Raw genomic sequence first — 12,847 nt, forward strand, 5'->3', positions numbered from 1 at the left:
GGAGCCTGATTGTAGGGTAGTAACTATTCCTGAGCCTAGTGGTCTAGAATCTAAGGCTCCTGTAGCTCCTGCCCAATGGTAGTAACAAGGAGACTGTGTCGCCTGAATGATTGGGGTCTTTGATAGATGCTGCCTTCTTGTGATTGCGCTCCTTGTAAATGTCTTCAGTGATGGGATAGGTTTTGCCTGTTGTGGACGGCTGTATCCACCACTTTTTTGTGGACTTTTTCGTTTCTGGGGATTGGTGTTTCCATTTCAGGCTGTAGTGCAACTAGTTAGGATATTCTGCACAGCATCTATAGAAGTTTGTCAATTTATACAAAGTTCTAAGAAAGTAGAGGCACTCTTGTGCCTTCTCTGTGATGGTACTTGTGCTCTGGTCCTCTGATATGGTGACTGAGGAATGTTAAGTTATTGACTCTCTCCACCACCGATCCCCTGATGAGGCCGAAATGATTTTAAGTGCAACTGTCCCTCTTGTACAGATTGTCCCTACCTTAGAAGAGATCCTAATGGTCCAAGAACCTGAATCTCTGCCCCCTGCTCAGCCATGAATTTATGGTCATATTCTTTTATTTCTGACCTCATTGTACATGGCACTGGAAGAAATAACTTGCCTAACTCCCTGTACTCATTCTACGGGATCTCACCCCTCATTCTACCTATGTCACCTGTAGCAACATTTACAATGACCTTTGGCTTTTCACCTTCCCCCTCAAGAATTTTCTGCAGCCAATCAGAAGCATCCTTGATTCTGGTACTACTTGTAATCACGGAAAAAATCCGCTGGCCTCAGATGATGTCAACCTAGATTAGAGGCTGAGCGGAATCATCCACATTGTACTTTCTGACAAAAGACATTTGCAAAATTTCAGTCTTGTCTTGTACTTTGGGCTGAATCATTACTGTGGATTGGGGTGTACGTGAACCCTTCTCATCATAGTAACTGTTTAATTGTCCACTACAGTTAATGGCTGGATGGGGCAGGGCTTCGGAGTATTGATTTGATCTGTTGCTCTTTCAGTTGTTTAGCGCCATCTTCATCATGCAAGCACATAACTAATGCTTTTAGCATGCATTAAGTAAAAGGCCATGATTTGTAAAGAGCCCAGAAGTACAGTTTCTGAAAACTTTTAAACATGTTTGTGTTCTCTGTATGTTTTTCCATATAGAATTAAAATGTAAAAACACACCAAGTGTGATTTTTTTTTTGCTTTGAGCATTTTGTGTTAAGAGGTAGATATCTAATTATAGTTACTTTAAGCATTGTTAAAATTATGGGCGTGTTAGGTTTGGGTGTATTTATACATTTAAACTATTGAATTTAAATTTTTGAGATAGGAATGAGTGATGAAAACAGAACAACTGATCATGGAACAATAGAATGTCTTGTCACTGCTTCCAAATGAACTGATGCTATTTCCCTTCTGACTTCAGAACCAAAGCTAGAGAGTTATTACCCAGTCTACAGATATAAATACTACCTGAAAATCACTAATATTAAAGGGAAACCATTTAAGCAATTTTATCATGATGTATTTCACAATTGTATGATGTTCTTACAGCACTTACTATGATCATGGATGATTCAAATACACCCTGTATGTTATAATGGAACTGAGCCTTCAATGGGGGATCAGGAAACTGAACATTCATGAACTCAACTGATAATTGTCTACATGAATTGGGCCATCATAGTGTCCCAAGTTCTGTATTCAATGTTTATATAACTTATGAATTCATTAATTTTTGAAATTAAAATATTTTGTTGTTGAGTCTGATTCTTCGTGATCTCATAGTCCATAGGGTTTTCATGGCAAGATATGGAAGTAGATTGCCAGGCCTTTCTTCCACGCAGACACTGCTGCTGCCCAGGTAGGGACCCAGCTGTGTTTGAGCTCTGGACCATCTGCCTTGAAGTTCAGAGTGTTGATGCCACTACACCACCAGCCGGCCCACCAACCTGATCAATTACTTTTCAACGAGGGTAATTAATGCTGTATTTAGCAAAGGAAGGCTGCAGGATGGAGTATTTATAAAATCCTATCACACGTTTTAAGACAATAAGTGTTAGGTCAGAGTCTACATGCACCACTGATCAAGGATTTACTGACCATTTCTTTTTACTTTTAAATAAATTTGGCGCAAGAGTTTATCCCTAATTCAGATATATTTGTTTCCCTGGATGTTTATCACCATACATGTGATGGATATTCACTTCTTGGCTACTAGGCCTCTTTCTAGGTTGTTTGCTATTCTTGCTTTCTAAATGTAACACCTGCCACTTGTAAGATTGCAAACAGATGTAAGTAAATTTCCAGCTAATAGTTATTTGACTTGTAGTCATAAAGGAATGTCAGTCTTCTGTTATTGAAATGTAAATAGTAAGCATTAATCACACTGAGGTTAAAGCAAGTATTGTCTAAAGACTTGCTTTGCAAACAAATTTTGTGGATAGTAGACGTTCTGCCTGGAAGTAGCAAGGTTTAGCTCACTACACCTGCTCAAGATGCAGTATAAGAGAATGGGTTGTTTAATTCAGGTTGTTTCAAACAGATGTGCTGACTCTTGGGTTGTTTTGTTCAAGGAAGCTTGCAGAACAGATGGATAGCATCATATCACTGTGGTGTGTTTACAGTAGGAAGCTTTCATGTGCTCAACTTAGCTAGCTTCACAGTTTTACAGCATTAATGGTAGGTAGATGAAGGACCATGTCTCCAAAATACTTTTAGACTGAGTTGAAAAGACATCTGCGGAAATATGAAATGTGTATGAAGTCACTGAAGTAGTAGAAAAAGGATATAAGTGTAGAGAGCAGTTCAGGATTATTAAGAGCTGTAGAAGAATATCACAAGGAATGATAGGAAGGTGGGGTGAATAGAATCCATTCTTCTAGCTTTGGTTTCTGTGATGGATGACTACCTCATCCACATCATGATATGATATTTTAGCTTATAGGAATAAGCTTTGTGTTTGGATACTCAAAAGCTCAGAAGTGGAATAAATCACTAACTTTAAATTCCTTAATGTTACTATTTTAGAAGACCTACCTTGGGCCTAGCACTTAATTACAATTATGACGAAAGCACTGCAGAGCCTCTACTTCCTTAGGTGTCTGCAAAGATTCAGCATGACATCTAAAACTTTGACAAACTTGTATAGATGTGTGGTGGAGAGTATATTGACTGGCTGCATCACTGCCTGGTATGGAAATACTAATGGTGTTTTATGGAAAGTCCTACAGAAAGTAGTGGATACGGCCCAATCCATCATGGATAAAGCTATTATGTATATCTACATGAAGCATTGTTGCAAGAAAGCAACATCCATCACCAAGGACCCCCACCACCTAGGTCATGCCCTCTTTTCACTGCTGCCATCGAGAAGGTGGCACAGGAGCCTCAGGACTCTCACCATCAGGTTCAGGAGCAGGTACTACCCCTCAACCATCAGGCTCTCGAACCAAAGGGGATAACTTCATCTGCCCCATCATTGAAATGTTTCCACAATCTATGAACTCATCTTATGTTCTCAATATTTATTGATCATTTATTTGTTATTATTATTTCTTTCCTTTATTATATTGGAAAGCTGGTTGTCTTTTGCACATTGGTTGAACACCCAAGTTGGTGTGCTCTTTCATTGATTCTGTTATGGTTTTCTATTAAATTTGAAAAGATATGGAGACCATTTATTCAATATTTTCAATATTATGTAATATGACCCTGTTCCAAGCCTATTTGTTTTTCCAGTTTCGATTTTATATATGTTGAGAGGATCGGAGTTGACGACACTGATGATTTTGTATTTTTGTGAGATATTATAAAAAGCCTTTTTTCCCATTTTTTCTATTTTTCTTTTTTCTTTTTTTCTTTATTAGTTATTAGATTATTAGATTAGTTTTCTTTTGCATATTTTTTTTCTTTTTCTTTTTTCTGTTTTTTAAAATATATACTATGATATACCTAGGTTTGCTTTGTTTATTTGTATATTGTATCATTCATGATTTGGGAATACTCATTTATACTGTGATCATTGCTTATGTATTCTTTCATGTTTAGTCGAAATGTGTATGTTTGTAATCCCATTATCTTTGTATTAATTTTAATTTTATTTTGTTGATATTAATAACAATAATAAAAAGATTGAGAAAGAAAGAAAGATTCTGTTATGGTTATTATTTTATTATAGATTTTTAAGTATGCCTGCAAGAAAATAAATCTCAGGGTTGTATATAGTGACATATATGTACTTTGATAATTAATTTACTTTGAACTTTGAAATGCTTTGTAATTGGGAAATAAACCCTTACGATAGAAATCCTCTGAGTTTTCAAAGTGTTTGAAAAGTGGATTTAAAAGTGTATCAGTATAAATAAATTTACAACTACTTTGTCAGCTGGAAGTATCTTCTCCTTGGTAGGAAGGAGGGACCCACTATTCAAGTAGTGGGCATTGGCAGCTAAAACTTGCCGTGGAGAATAAAGAGGGAAGTAAACTTGTCTTTGAGTAGTTACAGTGTAATCTTCCCTTAGTGAGGGTACTCGTGTCTATTTATATCTGATCAGGCCTAAGATCTTGACTGAAATGATCAGTGAACTGTACACATTCTGTAGCCAACAATGTTTGGCAGATGGAGATGTTGACTTGGAAACAAAGATTCTTCAGATGCTAGAACGTGGAACAAAAAAAACAATCTGCTGGAATATCTCAGCGGGTTGCACAGCATCTGTCATTTGGGGCGGAGGGTTGATGGTGGGGTACAGAGGGGGGAGAATTGTTAATTCATCATGGCTGCTCACAGTATCTGTTGACAATGCTTCGAGCAAGATAAAGTAAAAGTGAACCTGGTACCAGCACTGTGCTTGTCATAGAGCTGACCCAGAAGTGTTCTAACCTTCAGCCAGATGATAGGCCTACTTATTTACATCACGCCACACAATTTACCATGCATATTAAAATACTGAGTAGCGCAAGGAGAAAAAGAAATATCACTTTTAAACAAGCTCAAACTGGATTTTAAAACTGCATAAACTGGCTTGTAGATTTACAGCTTTGCTGTTTATTAACTGACCTTGTTTACACGTGGATTTGGTTGAGGAACATAAATTAAAATGGGTGGATGAAACTGCAATATTGCAGGGCACCTTGAATTATAGGAGTCCTTTAATGTTTTGTTTCCCTCTGTTCTCGTAAAATACTACCAATACTGAAATCTGAAATCAGTTCCGAATTTGCTGGAAATATTCACCGGCTCATATGAATGGTCACCAACCTGACAAGCTAACTCTGTTTCCCTTCCAACAGATGTTGACGTTCCTCCTCAGTATCTCTAAGATTTTTCATTACTTAACATCTGGTATTAATCTACATTGATAAGTTATGTATAACAACTAACACTGATCTGTTTTTTATTATTAATGATTGAGGCCAGCTATATATTGTGTGGAGTAAGCCTGTCACTTCAGCTAAGATTGGGGACAGGACAGTAGCAGGTATTGGAAAGTATTGGACACTAAGAGGAGATATGAGGAGGGATGGGGGTTGGACTGCTACTTAATCTTCATATCATATGAAATCTTGTGGGCAGACTAATGGTGAGGGTCTGAAAGGAAGCAAGCACCCTTTATTTGGGCAACTGGTTGTGCTGAAAGACACTGAAATGTTCTCTCCACTATTCACACCTTTTTTCAACTCCCTGGTTTTCTGTAACACTGACGTTCAGCCAACCAGTCTGAAATTTAAAATGGAGCTATAATTAGAGACTTGCAACCTCCTAAAAATATGATATTGCATTTCTGGCCTCGGGAGATGCTTGGTTGCCTGCACTGTATAAATACTGAGCCAGGGCATTTTGGGACTGATACTCAGTGGCACGGCATGTGATCTGTAAGCCGCGAGTAAAGCATTCATGGTTTCAGAGTCTTCTGCATATTTCACAAGTAACTTCAATACTGAGACATTGTCTGTATTAATCATGTTGAACGATAACCCACAAGTATGTTCACCCACAACAAGCCGCTGTGAAGAACTGTATGATAATATCTCAATAACCTGTTCAGTGGTAGTGTCTGAGGATAGATATTGCCTTTGATGCCACAAAGATTTTTTTCCTCTGATCTGTTAATAAAGCAAGGGAAATTCTTACATTCATCTTAGAAAGAAAGTGGAGGAGAGGGATCTATTCCAGCTAAGTCTCCGCTAACTTGGATAATTGTAGCTCCAACAGCTCCCGCAAAGTTAGGCAACATCAAGAACAAAACGTCCTGCTTGACTGGCATAGCAATCATTTCTTTAAATGTTCACCCTGTTCATCCCTATGGCTGAACTTTGTACCAGCCATTTGCCAATGTTTTTCCTCTTCAGCGTATCCTAACTTCATGACTTCTGCATTGGAGGAAGTACCATGGCCCATGGGAACAACACCATTTGCAAATTAACACCCACCACCCCCTTCCCCACCCAATCACAGACGGTATTAACTTGATGTCATTATAACCAAATTAAGATCTCAGAATGCCTAAAAACAGCACTGTTTGAATTCCTTTAACACTTAAACTGCTGTGTTTCAGGTAGTCACTTGTCAAGAGCAATTTGAGATGGTCATTAAAAGCTGGGCTTCTCAAAGCACCCCTATATTGAGAATGAATAAGGGTCTTGGCTATTTTGCACTAAAAGAAACACAAAATGAATGATGATGGCTTTGAAGTATGATGTTGGTGTAAATGTGACGGAGCTTCACTAAAGGCGCAGAGCTCTCAGGACTTTGGAAGTGGCAGACTGCATTCTTCATGCAGCCACTCTCAGTCGAGCAGCATCCAGAAGAATAATCTCACTGGCCTTTTGCTCCCTTTGGTACAGATCTGGTGTCTCCACAGCAATCCAGATGGAAAGCAAAGCTAGGGAAGGAAGGAGCAATGCTGTCTGTCAAGCCTCTGAGGGATTTTAAGCTTTTAAACGTCTTTCTCATGCACACTTTTAATAATTTGCAACATTTAACTGAATGGGTAAAATGCATTTCTTTGTTTTACAAATAATAATTAAAACATAACATTTTTAAAATTATTTCAATAGTAGCAAAATTTAAAATCAGAAGCAGCCTTCTTCCTCTTGTTGCTGGAAAAGCCCCAGTGAAGCAGGGTGTCAGGTCATGCTGTGATTCTGTGGAGTCTAGAGAAAGGGACCATAGAATGAGTGGATGATCTCAACCACTGACCTCCAGCAGCAAGGTTCTACCCGTATATGGCTTCTATGCACAGTCGGCTTGCAGTTTTCTACATCTGCCTACTAGAGCTGCATCTCTCTTGCATCGAGCCATACACCACTTGTACAGAAGTGAATTATTTTGCTGTAACATTTTGGCTGCAAACTGTCCTTTTTGTTGTTATGGTGTAGAAACAAAATCCTGTTCTTCGTGGCTGGTTCAAATCAATTCTCTAATTGTTAATGTGGTTTTGGATTAGAGCACATCTATCATTTGTTTGTCGAAGTATTGTACACTGAGAACTGAAGTAACTGAATAGTGTTAAGCAGTATCATCATCACCTTCAAAGTTATGGAATAAATTATGTTACTTTGCCACACTGAATTGGTCTTTGTCCACAGCCATTATCCAAGGCTGAATCAAACTGCTTATAACCTTACTGATCTTCATTGATCTCTCTCCATGCTTCTAACCTTGTATTCTTTGCATCACCAATTAATCAAAAATGTAATTAGCCACATCTGGATTTCTGATTAGTTGCATGTAGTGAATGATTAATAGTTTGTTGAAAGTCAAATTAGTTGCCAGAATTAAAAGTTAATTGAGCCAGAGCGCTGAAAATTATGCTGTTGCACGTTTATGGAAGAATATCTAAGGCATGGATATCAAATTACTTTATCTGCTTTCAGATTGTGATATTAAGTCACATAAAATTAATAATATGCCCATTTATTTGGCACTTATGAAGTAAATGTTCATAGATTACCTCATGGTGTAATTACCTGATTTATAAGTCAAATCAAGCATTTTAAATATAGAAACTCATCTATGATTTTACAGTGATTTACTGTCTAATTAAAGGCTATAGAATATAATCAATTTTATCAATGTAATCTATAGTAATAGTACAGATTATATTATCAATGTAATGTATAATCAAGGAAGAACTAGGTTATATTTTTATAACCCTATTATATTGACATGATTTTTATATATTATTGATTCAGATTTATATAGAAGTTTCTTTGTGTAAACAAAACTATAGCTGGAGATTATTGAAAATTAAATTTCAAAATATCTAAATGCAGGACAGAAATGGATATTTTCCTTGAAATGGGGAGTGAGAGTAGATTTAGAGGTGAACCATGATACAGAACAAGTGCCAAGTGTTTCTCCCCGTGTGTATCTGAACGACAAATGATTCTAGATTGCTAAAAGAGAAAGCATTTATCTGCTTATTCATATGCTTCATGTATAGATTGCTCAGAAAGAACTCTCCTGTTCCATTTAAAAGCTGTAAGGGGTTGCTTTGTTGGAATGTTCCTTTTGACATTAAAAAAAACTGCTGTACAAATTATATAGGAGGATAATTCATAGGGAAATTGATAACGCAAGAACCTACGATGGATTATTTTCGGGATGTGTAGGCATACTCCCAGTAGTTGTTGTTTAGTAGATTCTTTTGACTTCTGTTTTCTTTGTGAATGGGCTTTGGAATTTGTATGTAACTTCCGGAAGAATCTGCAGGTATTGTGGAAGCAAGTTGTGCCATGTAATATAAAGAATATTAGAGCTGCTACATTTTGTGTCATTCCAATTACTTTTGAATTGATGATTTGTTTTCAGTAATGAAAATAGCAGGGTTTGCTCTTTTAACACAAGTTGTCGAAAGTTAAAGTGATGGAATGAGTGGGAAAATTAGATGAATTGGTTGCATTAGTTATGATGAAGGGATTAAGTCAGCATCATGATTCTGAGGTAGTGCAGCAGAAAGGGACAGATAAATAATCAGGTTTTTAACAAGGGGAAGTGGGACTAAAGCTGTTCTTGGGCCAAAATTCTGAAAGAGCAGAATCCCATCAATTGCCTGGTATGTATCTGCTTGCAATTCAATACTATTAGAAGTGATTGAACTTTGTAATTCAATAGGAAAAATGTCAAAAATAGGAGAGGATTATAATATAAGATGCAGGATACCAAAATGTAGATTTTGATTCATAAAGCTGACTTTGTGAATTGGTCATAGTACAGATAAATCTGAGCTTTTGCATGATTTGGAAAAGATAAGCATTTGGAAATTAGACTTTTTTGATTATGTGCAATTGAACTACAATGAAGTTCTGTACATAGTTGAAAAACAACTGTAATCTATATTCCTACTTTTCAAGGTGAAATATGGATTGAGTCAAGTGGGTGGAATTTGCCTTATTGTTGCTCAGTTGAGCAGTTATGTTTGAGTTATACCATTTCTGGGGTTTTACACACAGTATTAATTTCCCTATTTAAGAATGTCAATACATCGGATGTAGTTTAGAGGAAGTTTACTAAGCTGACGACTAGGATGAGTGGGCTGCACTCTGAAGAAAGATTAAACAAGTTAAGTTAGTTTTTGGTGAACTGAAATGAATGGACCATCTGTGGATAGCATGAAGTGGGGCAATGAATGGAAAATATCTGAACTCCAGCATCTTTCTGAACTCTACATAGTTGTGGTAGTCAGAAAATCTTGACATACTCATGTATTTTAATAGAAGAACAAATTATTGACCCAGTAATGATGTCATAATCATAACTACAATGCCATTGAAAGAAACTTGTTTATGCAAACTGTATTTGCAGTGGAAAGCAAGTTTTAAATAGGTCAATATGAAACTGCTGCATTTTTATACTGACAATGAGTTCTTATTCAAGTCTTGACAGTCAAAGCCTCTGTATTGCATTTACTTCTTAAGATCCATATTAGTAATTAGAGCTTCTTTGCTGACTGATAATGACTATGGCACTTCATCCCAGCCGTTTTAACATTTACCAGCAGCTGTTTGAAGCAAAGGCCAACTGATCACTCCCAGTCAACACCCAAACCCTCCTCCTGGTGATATTAATGTGAATGTTACTTCGTGGGTCATCACAGCAGTCACACACGCACATTCGCACACCACACACATGCACACAAAAGGAACGGGCAGAGGATTTTACAGTCACTGGAAACATTGGGAAGGAATATTTTACAATTTTCATCAGTTAAATGTATGTAATTCAAATTTCTTCATTAATTATGAGAGCACTGTTGTTTTAGTTACTTATTTGTGTTAATTAATTGATTTTAGAAAGCATAAAAGCTGTGCATAGTGAAGTTCACCAGTCTGACTTAGTGGAATTTAGATGTTATAGCTTCAACAAATTTAAGTTTATGTCTTAATGTATTTCTTTCCTTTCATTTGGTTGTATTCTCTGTTACCATTTTAGTTTCAACTGCATTGTGAGCTAGCTGATGATTGAGAAGGTGGTTAGTTAACTTCTGTCTTTTCCCATTGCTAACATTTAAATGGCTGCCAGTGTATATGTGACAATGATGTAAGTTAGCTCAACGCTTATGCATTCTTTCTGATCTTAACCGGAACGTTTTGTTTCTGCTTGTGACCTGTGCCAGATGGCTGTTTAAGCTTGTGGCCATATTTTCCCCTGTACAGCATTGTCTATTCATGTGCCCAGATGTAATGCCTGGAGATATCAGGGGTTTTAAAAGTATCAGCATTTTTATGTTCAACCTTCTGTTCAAGTTTATAATATTTGGAGTATAGTTAACCATAGCACAATCAGCACTGACTTTCAGGATTTTACTGATCTATAAAGACTTTGGGCAATATTTTTGCAGAATTTAACAAGAAAAAGGCTAAACTTGGATGCAGTCTAGCTATATCACAAATTACACTAATTTTTGGAAACGTTTTACTACTTGTGTTTACTTTTTACCCTTTGCTCTATTTGTTTGATTGATACCTCTAAATAATTATATCAAAAAGTGGTGATGCAGAACAATTAAACATTTAGGATCATTCACAGTGCGAAACTGAGTGGAAATTTGGTGCAAACAGGAAAGAGGGGTTGCCTTTAGCCTGTGCTGCTGTAATGGTTTGGGTAAACTTGAGACAGTCAAACTTTTTGTTTTAGCACTTAGTGCAGTAGAAATAAATGGCCATAATCTTGATCTATGAACACATTTTCTGTATGAGACTGCAGTAGGTTGAAGATTGTGTCAGTTGAGCCTATCCGTAACACATATGTTTATAGTTGATACCCCTGCCTTGAATATTTCCTGCAGGGTTACTGAGTTGGAATTGGTACTGTGGGGAGGGGGGAAGTGGGGGGGGGGGGTTGGTGGAGATGCACCTTGACCCCAGATCTTGTACAGAAATACAAGAACAGGATTGGTAGACCAACAATGCACAAAGTGAGATGGGTACTGAGGATGCACAGAAGGAAGGGGCTTGCTCATATGGCAGTTTTGCATGATTTAACTGTGAATATCCTTTGTAAATTGGGTCAAGAAGCTTACATAACATATTGCTCATCAGATGACTGGGTAAGAAAAATCTTGAACCAGTTTGATTAGGTATTGGAGTGGGTGGGGTAAGATCAGCACATTGTGGTTCATGTTGAGACTGACAGCACTGGAAGGAGCAGGCAAGAGGTGTTGAGTGGAGAATTTGATAAGGTAGGACCTACATTAAAAAGCACATTTCAATAATTATAATAGTTGTGTATTTAATATTTCAGTTGTGTCTGAGTATTATTGTATATATATATATATATATATATATTTTGATTAAGCTTTCTTCAGTTACATAATTGTTTATAGGTTATATGTAAGATGTATGTGAATAGCATATATCGTTACTCCTCCACGTCATATATGTGAGCATCTCACTAAAGTAAAATAAAGTAGCCATGTTTTCCCAGACTCCCATGTTTTCCTATCGATCAGCTTTGGGAGTTACAAAACATAGCAATAATATCTGGATTATTGAATGAACTATGTGCAAGGCACATTAGGGTTGTGGCTGGAAGAATTGTATAGAGTAGAGAGTGATAAGTGTCATGAGTAAATGCACAGGAATAAACCTTGTGAGGAGAAGAGCCTGTTTCTGTGTTGTATCTCTCACTGACCCTGTGACTCCAGCCAGGACGAGGGGGCAAATCGGTTTGCTGCTCCAAATGAATTTCCAAAGCTGGATTACACGTGGCGATTTCTGTCATGCTGGAATTTTCGTAATTTAGAGTGGTTTCCATTAGCATGAAGTTGGTTTACAACCACATTAAGATGTTTCTCCAGGTGTGTGTCAAAGACCTAGTGAGCTTTCATGTTTCCTGTATTTTATGTGGCCCATGGCCCATGGATCCAACTCTCCAATCATCTTTGGGAAGTAACAAATGGGAGACAAAAATTATCCATTGGAATTCTGGTCCCTAACCCCAGTGAAAGTGTGGGGCCACTGAAGCTGTTCTCCACACCATGTTACACAGCAACCTACTGGAGTTGTTGCTGCGATTATAGGATTTTTGATCACTCTGAAAGATCTTCTGTACGCTCCTATTAGTGTGTCAAAAGCAGTGATGATGTGCTGTGCATTTCATAACCTAGGAGGGAATGAAAGTTGGGTGCATGCTCTTCAGACAAGAAACATACAGGAGAAGGTAGAAGAGGCAACATCAAAGAGCAGTATACAACATATCAACAAATAAAACTTGAGTTTCACACCTGCTAACATCGTAAATTCTTTTAGGTTTTTAAGTACTGATTGTCTCCGTTAATTGTTCTTGGAGATGAAAAGCTTCCTCCCTATTTCATTAATTTTAATTTCAT

The 12,847-nt window shown here is 37.2% G+C and overlaps 1 protein-coding gene across 2 annotated transcripts in view; it reads left to right on the forward strand.

Annotated features, from left to right (window-relative positions):
- Positions 1 to 12,847, forward strand: part of LOC140725142 (spectrin beta chain, non-erythrocytic 1-like) — a 332,123-nt gene that overhangs the window by 54,116 nt on the left and 265,160 nt on the right. The window contains exon 1 of one of the 2 annotated variants that reach the window (XM_073040210.1): positions 10,121 to 10,230. The exons of the other annotated variant lie outside the window; for it this stretch is intronic. The gene's annotated coding sequence lies outside the window, so the exon portion shown is untranslated. Of the gene's footprint in view, positions 1 to 10,120; positions 10,231 to 12,847 lie in introns of those variants that run through there. 2 annotated transcript variants of the gene reach the window in all.

This window comes from Hemitrygon akajei, chromosome 3 (assembly GCF_048418815.1).
Source record: "Hemitrygon akajei chromosome 3, sHemAka1.3, whole genome shotgun sequence".
Lineage (NCBI taxonomy): Eukaryota > Metazoa > Chordata > Chondrichthyes > Myliobatiformes > Dasyatidae > Hemitrygon > Hemitrygon akajei.